Below are 9,803 nucleotides of genomic sequence, written 5' to 3' on the forward strand. Positions count from 1 at the left end.
GCGTTATACTGCTGGCATAAATCTGTCTCGTTTTAACTGAAACTCAAGTCTAAGCAAAGTCAAAGTGCGCTCTATAGATTTCAACCTTAGATAAGTAGTAAAGTCGAACGTCCTAGCAGGTTCCGCATCTTTCGCCTCACGACAAGACTCGTAATCGTTACAATCCGGAACCTGACTTGCGATCTAATTACGTAATTTGCACAATGTCACAACTGTAAGTGTAATGTCTTCGTAACTAGACCAGTGGATCATATTCGCAATATATAGGTATTGTAATTTTAGCATTTAAACTATTGTGAGTGATCTTATCATCATGATCAACCCATTGCCGGCTTGGTGACTGGTACTGTCTCCTCTCAGATTGAAAAGAGTTTAGCCATAATGGCGCTGGCATTGGCAGATACTCTCCCCCTTGTCTTCTCTCGTCTCCTTAGTACCGCGTTGCAAGCAGAGCCCCATTGAAGAAGGACCCCGGATGGGTTCGAAACTGATCGGGTATACTCCGACAAACACGTGAGTTTAGGCGTCACACATTATAATAATCACAGATTATAATATTTTGGAACTCTAGGTAAAAGCAGGTACGTAGGTACAAGACGAAAGTAAAGACTGGAAATTTTCCGATGTAACTTATTTTATTAAAAAAAAATTGAAATATTTCCTTCTAACATTAGATTAGTATATAGTACTAGCCGATGCCCGCGACTTCGCCCGCGTGGATTTAGCTTTTTCGAAATCCCGTGGGAACTCTTTGATTTTCCGGGATAAAAAGTAGCCTATGTGCTAATCCAGGATATTATCTATCTTCATTCCAAATTTCAACCAAATCCGTCCAGTAGTTTTTGCGTGAAGGAGTAACAAACATACACACACACACACACACACACACACACACATACAAACTTTCGCCTTTATAATATTAGTGTGATATACTTAACTAGTATGGAATATGGATCTCTATGACCTAACAAACGGCTTGAGAAAAAACGAGAAAAGTGATGGAAATTTTGTATTTTGACCGACTTTTACGATTCAATTTACGTAATTTTCACAACGCCCAAAGTTCACAACTGTACCTACGAATAATAGCAGTATTTTGGAACAAAAATGAAGAATTCTTATGTAATAATTGGATAAGTAACTAAGAATAATTATGTATGAGTTTTACAAAGTTTTGGTTTAATAAGATAGAGCAACTGGTTTAAACAATAGTAGCTAGTATCCAATTGCACAACTTTTTCAACTGATTATTTTATCAAACATTTTGAATCAAAATCATATTTTTTTTTTGATATCATGCAGGCCTACTTTGTGCTTAGTTTATATGCATAGTGATAGGTCGACTCAAGACTGCCACAGTATGGCTAGTATAAGATTTCACAGTTTTTAAAATACTAAACTCGAAAACGAGTTTTTTCATACATCTACAGCCAGCGACACAGGCGGAAACATTACGAACTAAAGTTGATCGAGCAAATGCGAGTATATCTTTTACTTTACCATACCAAATACCACATTAATACGTCACCATCGAGAATGGCAGCCGTTTTCGTCGACACGAATACCAATACCACATCAATACCAGCAAATCCGAACCACGAGTTCATCGTTTGACACCAATTTGACACGCTAAAACTAGTAAATGACGTCATTTTCGCGTAAGTTTACGAGTCGGTGGTCGAATTGTAACTCACCAAAAAATACTAAGTGAGAGAAGCTTGAGAGCAGTGATAAATAAACAAAATGATGAAATTTTATAAGTCCCTGGGCCTTAATTTGCCCACGGGAGGCGAGGAGAATGATCAAGCAGACTGTGAAAGCTAACCGTCGTGGTTGTGTAACTAAATTTGACTCAGCGGCGTTATTTGTGATGTACATAGTGCATCCGTCAAAGAAAGGTTCTAACATAGCCCAAACCACCAGCAAGTTGAAGTGGCAATGAACAATCCATGCCTGTCGTATTGGGCGGAGATTGGGTACAAGCACAGCGTACCTCAGGAACCTACTTAAGTGTAGTGTGGGATACCGTGTCATTGACTGGCGATATTACAGGTACCTTACGTTAAGTGACTGGATGAGGGCACAGGAAGCCTCAAGGCTGGGTGTGGTGAACCTCTTTGAAAAACCCTACATTTAGAAGTACCTACCTAGACGACAGACGTCCGTAGACTGAAATGATAAAAGTGCATCTCGAACGATCCATTTTGTGCAGCGATAGCCATTGGCTCGCAGAATGCATTTAATAATGCTAAATGCTAATGGTAGAATAATTGTAATGTTAGAAGATCGACCACAAAGAGTACCTACCATATCACCCTCACCATTGAGGCTAAGTTAAGAAAGTCTATGCACAATAGGTAGGTACGCTACCTACCTATATCTACATAATATTATTCTAAGCCTTATAGTAGGTACATAATACGTGTGACTCCAAGTATAAGCAGGTAGGTACTTAGGTGTTACTCTGTTTTTTCAATTCCTGAGTGATAGATTCATTAGTACTTGTCTCTTTATCAGAATATTTAGTTCTATTCTATTTAAATTTCTTCATTGCAGCTGTTTTTACCATCATTTACTTACCTGGAACATTTTGCCATGATTGGATTCACTTATAGAAAGTAGGTACTACCTACGAGTATCATAATATCTGATAAATAAAATTAATCTATTAAAATTCCACCAGAATAGTTACCTAGGTAGGTACTTGTGCAAAGCCATAGTGAGTTGGCTTGTTGCACAGCTGGGTCACGGTAATATTATCTAGTTGTTTAAAAGTATTCACCTAGGTAGGTACCTAAACACTCAGTACATGTTCTTCAAACTTATTACCTCACAGAGGTGAAGTGGGTAGGTATACTTATACAATTGCAAACAGTACCTGTAACACCTACCATTCCTTGCATCCATTGATGATGGAGCCACGCCAGCTTGCATCCACTCAGACAAGCAAGTACCTACCTACCTAACATGGCATAAGCGTAGCATAAGTTAGTGAAATGTTGTGTTAAATGAACCTCCCTATGTAATTTTATGTAGCTTATATTAAATATTTTCTGAATCAATTTTTTTTTTCAGGTTGCAGATCACCAGTATTATTACCAGATTATGATGCCTGCCTCCCTGATCCCAAGTACCTACCTAACTCAATTCAAGACTAACCCGAGGTCATCAATCTTGTAGAATACCTATACATATATTAAGAACTGTTTATGATGTAGGTGCTTAAATACATCTTATGTAATTTAATTATACAGGTGTATGGTACCTACTTATTTATGCACCTATTGGTACCTAATACCTAGGTATCTAAAAGTATCTAGGTATTAATATTATTTCAGGTGTGAGGTATAGATCTTTAAGTAATAGTCATTAAATCTTTATTGTTTTAATTTGTTTTATTTCATTTTAAAAATAAAAGTTCTTAGGGTTTAGATAAGTAACCATTTGCATAGTTAAAAGGTATCCTGGAATTTGCCTGCCTGGATAGCCAGAAATCTATGTTCAAAACTAAATTAAAGCGACAGGTTTCAATGCTATTCCTTTTGTAATGCTCCCTGCTCTACGGAAAAGGACAGCACTAGATTTAGAACCTGTCATTCTAGTTTAAAGATTGCGTCTCACCCCAAGTCCCAACTGCTTGTGAAAGTCTCATCTAAATTGGTTCTGTCAATTCAAAGATTAGCACACCAAATTGATTACTTATAGCTTAACGATTACTACAGTAACATACAGACTTAAATTTTTTTATTTGTATGGCTCAATAAAAAATAACAATGAAGACTGGCATGCCTGCCACAGCTCTCTAACCTAACCAATAACTCATTCAGTATATCAAATCTTTGAAATGAGCAATCGTCGAGTTTCTTGCTGGTTCTAGCTATAAAAAACAATTTATTTAATTTTAAATTTTTATATTATTACAAAATTATACAGGAGTGTTACTGCACTGACAGCTTATGGGAGCTTATTCTGTAGAGTGTAGTCTTAATGCAGGAACACCACAATGCAGTCTTCTAGCAAAGTGGATTAGGCACTAATCCACAGGCTTTCAAGCTCAGGTTTCACTGAAAAAGGAATTATTGATCTTTAATTTTCTAAATTGCTAATTAGACAATTAGGTAATATTCTTCTTATTTTACTATTTATCTACTAAGATAGATAGTAGTCTTAGTGTTATTTATAATATTTAATAACTACATGATGCCCTTTTAAGTTTTAAAAATCCAGTGCTAACTCTTTGATTTCCAGGATACCTAGCCTATGTAGTCCAGTATGACACCAAATACTCCATACCAAATAAATGATAATAATGACAACTTAATTTGCACGGATTTATCCCACAAGAACTGTTTTATTTTCTGTAATAAAACATCAGCAATGTCCATCTCCGCGAAGAAGATCCGCCATACAAGAACTTTGTACCTTTCGTCAAAATTGGTTGAACAGGTGGGCTGTAAAAAGCTAGCAGACAGACAAACAGATACACTTTATTCTGACATACAGCTTAAACTCAATGTCCTGATTCTGCATATTTGTAAGTTACTAAGCATAAACATTTAAAAATTTATAACAGCCCTGACAAGTGAAGGTTACAAGTAACTAGAAAAGAGCTAATAAGTTTCAATTGGCTGAATATAACTAGTTATTTAAGTAGGTACAAAATAATAATGAAGTTATGATTTCACTATAGGTGGCTAGATACTCTTGAAACCTGACCACTTGCTTGCCTAATTCAAATCAAGGTATGTAGATAGTTATATCTCTAGTCTTTTCTAGTTACTGTAACCTTTACTTGTCGGGGGGCCTTTACTGTATATCCTGTATATTAAATTCCTTTCATTCAGTTTGTTTTTATTTATTTTCACTTTAACAGACAACAGAACGGTAACTTTTTTTAATCTGACGAAAATTTGGCTTTGGATACCAGTGTTTTAGTGATTTCAGAGTGAATATAGATGAATTACCATAGACAAACATACCATAGAGTGTGGCGGTGGGTGTCGCTTGACTGTCACTGTCACGCTGTTAATCATCTGTCAATAGCGTCAAAAAACGAAATAATATATGCCAAATTAGACAAAATGTCAGCGTATATCTGTCCCACTTTTTTGTGAATGTGTAAGTGAGACAAAAGTTGGACCTACGTTTCCACATCACACATGTTAGTATCGTCGTTCTGTCGAAAACTGTCCGTTTGGACTAGCTCGTACTATGAAATAATACGTTAACCTTGGCAGTCGGGAGTAGTCGATACTATTAACCATGTATGCGGTGTTCAATGTTGTACTAACGGTACAGGTTAGAAATTTAAGTATTTATTTAAAGTTAGAATAAGAATTAAAATTTCGGCGTTTGTCGTTATTGCAAAATGTTACTCGGTTGTTGCGATCTCGTATTTTTAATTACGTAACAAAGTGTCACAAGTTTCTCGTTCAATGTGAAATTGTTGAGATTACAGATTAAAAACACTAAGTCGGTATAATTATTATCTAAGCAATTTTAAGTTTGTATGTGGACATGAATCGCTGAAAATGTTATTAACCTTGGAAAATTAGTCTATCCAGCTTACCTATCCCTTTCTCTAGAATTGTATTTTGTCGATTACTCCAAAATAATAGGTACACTGATTTTAATGAAAAAGGGTGGAATGATCTTAGTCTTTCCACCGGTCTGCACCCTGGACCGTTTCACTACCGTTCTACATATTATAAACGTTTCTCATACCAAGATAATACTGGATTCTTTCATTAAATAAAAAAATAGCATGTCGGTGACGTAACATTGCAGTTATTACCATCCCAAAAGAATCAATGCTTATAATAAGTAGGCAAATATCTGTTTATATTTATATCTTTTCACCAACTATAACTTCCAAGGTTTCGTAGAAGACAAACTCGTTTCGTCGCGTAGAACAAAATGTTTCTTGTATGATTAAAATTTCTCTGAGAACGCATCGTAGATACAACAATAGATTTAATTTGAATGAGAGCCAAGCAGCAAGTAACAGCTGCCGACCCTCGGATCGCCATGTCCGATCATGCGTGAAGGTGCACCGCACTCCGCACTACGTACTTTGCTGTAAGTAATCTATATTAATGTTCTAAAGAGGTAGAAGTTAGTTTATAATATGCAATCTTCTGAACTATTCATCCGATTATTCTTTCACTGATAAAAAGCTACATTATCTATTAACTCTTTGAATAGAAATGAATAGAACAAGTGTAAATTAAAAATTTATAACTCCACCGACAAGTGAAGGTTACAGTAATAAAAGAGCTGATAACTTTCAAACGGTTGAACCGATTTTCTTGGATTATAGCTAACTCTCGATCAAGCCAGCTTTCAAACAAAAAAACTAAATTAAAATCGGTTCATTAGTTTAGGAGTTACGATGCCACAGACAGATACACAGATACACACGTCAAACTTATAACACCCCTCTTTTTGGGTCGGGGTTAGTTAAACGGAACGGAACGACGAGATAACAGGTAACTTTACAACAGGTAATAAAGGTATACCTGGCAGGTGAGGTTACCTCCCAAACCATGATCAAACTTCGTAATCGTTCCTTCCTGTATAGGAGATAATACACAGAGAAACTTTCAGCTTTTATAAAATAACGAAGGTCTGGCACGCGCTGACTCTTACCAATAGAGATGACAATCAAACATTTTCCCGTTTTCACTAAATTAACACAGAGGTAGCTTTAATTTAAAAAGTTAAATTAAAATCTTGGGTTAAGGACCATAATTTATTAGTCTTTGATCATAATGAAATGCCATAAATATAGAGTATCCAAAAAAGAACATTGAAAACCGTATAAAATGCTCGAAACAAAGGAATGGCGCCAAGATGAACTAATCTCGGAATCTCGGTAACAATACTCCTAAATCTTAAATTCCTCTTCTAGTCGGAATGTGTTTGTTCTAAAGTCAACTTATTTCGAAAATTTGAGAGTAAGAAAATGGAAAATTTTGATGGATTTATGGATCTTTGTTCACACCCAATGCTTTTAGCTGCTAGTTTTCTATTTAAATATTAGAGAATTTCAATGCAGCTAAAAATATTTGATAACCGTTTTTTATGCTCGGATTTTTATCATCATCATCGTTAACCAATATCCTGCTGATAACTTTCAAACAACTGAACCGATTTTCTTGGATTACACTTATAACTTATAACACTTGGAAACTTATAACACTCCTCTTTTTGGGTCGGGGGTTAAAAAGGTGATTGATTGACCGATCTATCAATGCAAACTACTGGACGGATCGGGCTGAAATTTGGCATTACTGGCAATGAAATTGGCTATTAGGTATGACGTAAGCATCCGCTAAGAATCTTTGTAAATTCATCCCCTAGAAGGGGGTAAAGTAGGGGGTTGAAGTGTAGCACACGCGGATGAAGTCACGGACATAAGCTAGTTAAAATATAAATTAAAAATGTATTAACCAACCTAATAAGTCAGGAATGCAGTTATCCTATTTCATTTAGTGATGTAGAAGCAGCCTTGAATAAACAATTGAGCAATCACGATCATACATCATTCGCGCGAACTAGTTTCGCTGTTCACTTCATTATGATTCGGTTCATCATTTATCAACTGTCTTTGGTTTATTTACACACGTTTAATTTATTAAGAAATAGCTGATTCCCCTCTCCCCCCCTCCGCAATTTTGTTCGCTTGGATTTAAGTTTTTGGAATTGTGGGAACTTTTTGACTATCTGGGATGATGAAAATTTCCAAAATTTCTGCTTGAATTTTCAAAAATCCTTTCTTGGCGGATGTCTACGTCATATTAGCTCTGCATGCCAAATTTCAACCCGATCCGTCCAGTAGTTTGAGCTGTGCATTGATAGATCTCACCCTTTTTCTTTTATCACACTTCACACTAATATTATAAAGGAGAAAGTTTGTATGTGTGTGTGTGTGTGTGTGTGTATGTTTGTTACTCCTTCACGCAAAAACTACTGGACGGATTGGGCTGAAATTTAGAATGGAGATAGATTATACCCTGGATTAGCACATATGCTACTTTTTATCCCGGAAAATCAAAGAGTTCCCACGGGAATTTTAAAAACCTACATCCACGCGAACGAAGTCGCGGGCATCAGCTAGTATATATTTATATACGAAAATTTCATAACTAGGTATGCAATGCACATGCAACCTGCATACAATTATGCAATTTTTGAATGAAACCTAGCATGGTAATTAGTTAAAAAAAACACTCTAAGTATATCTATCTATATATCAAATCTAGTATATTAAAAAAGAAAGCTTAACGAAGATCAAAGCTTATAAAGCTCTAGAAACTGTGGGGATGATATTCAAAAAGCTCACTCGTGACGGTATACCTACCTAATATAATAACAATTAGTTATAGGCATTACAATAACATTGAAAAAGAAAATTGCATAACTATGCACTATGCAGCCTGCATAGTGCATACTTATGCAATTAGCCTGTGCCTGCGCAATTTTTAAACGAACAATAATCGTGGTAATAAGGCAAAAGAAAATTAACAGATAATAATCAAATTTTGTAGCGAAGATTAAAGCTTATAAAGCTCTAGAAACCGTGGGGGTGATATTCAGAAAGCTCTCTCGCAATTATACCTATCTTAGTATAAATAATTACATAATATAGGCATTTCAATAATATTGTAAAACAAAATTGCATAGGTATGCACTATGCAGCCTGCTGAGTACTTACCCGTGCAATTTTTAAACGAAACTTAACAGGGCTCTCTCCGTCACTTCCTCCATACAATCGTAATTCCAATTTCATTTGAATATTATAAGCAACCAAAGTCCATGAAATTTTGCAGACATTCTAGAAACGAATATCTGTGTCTGTGGTGTTTTAGATTTTTCTAAAAATATGTAGTTTTAAAATGACAGGGGCTCAAAGATTTGTATGTAAATTAAGACCGCGTAACTTTGAAACCGAATATTTTAACAGAAATCTGGAAAACCACAGGCATAGATATTAGTTTCTAAAATAATATGTCTGCAAAATTTCATGGACTTTGGTTGCTTAATATTCAAATGAAATTGGAACTACGTTTGTATGGAGCAAGTGATGGAGAGACCCCTCTTAACACGTAATTAGACAAAAGAAAACTCCCAGATAACTCTAGAATGAAAGAAAGCGTAGATTAAACTTATAAAGCTCTAGAAACTGTGGGAGTGATATTCAAAAAAAGGTCACTCGCTATAAATATAAATGATTAAAGGCGATGGATTACAGTAAATATAATGAGGTATCCTTTGCAAAGGGCCGAGTCGTTCGTGTAGGGACTGGGGTGGTTCCCTGCGCCATCTAGCTTCCAAACGCCTCTGAACGTTACTCGAAACTAGGGTTGACACCTCTTTATCATATGTATTATTTAACCCAAACATGCAAATTAAAACTTGTTACATTTTAGCAAATAAGGTTGTTTCCAGACTCATCTACATAAAATTGCAGGGCAGTTATATAAATAACAAAGTACTTAATAATATTTATTGATTTATTCAGAATTGACTATAACTTACTTAATTTTTAAGTTTTCTTTTTCCTAAAGTACTTATGAAGCGGGCAATTGAAAATCAAATCGATTTAAATACTAATTTATAATTATGATCTTTTAAAATACAAGTCAAGATTAAGAAAATAAGATTATTGAATAATTGCGTTTTTGTTAAATACGTTTTTCTGTCAAATACTTGCGAAGAACCAAAGATATTTATAATCTGTACAAAATGAGAACTCACGCGCTATTTTTAACCCCCGACCCAAAAAGAGGGGTGTTATAAGT

This window comes from Maniola jurtina, chromosome 16 (assembly GCF_905333055.1).
Source record: "Maniola jurtina chromosome 16, ilManJurt1.1, whole genome shotgun sequence".
Taxonomy (NCBI): Eukaryota; Metazoa; Arthropoda; class Insecta; order Lepidoptera; family Nymphalidae; genus Maniola; species Maniola jurtina.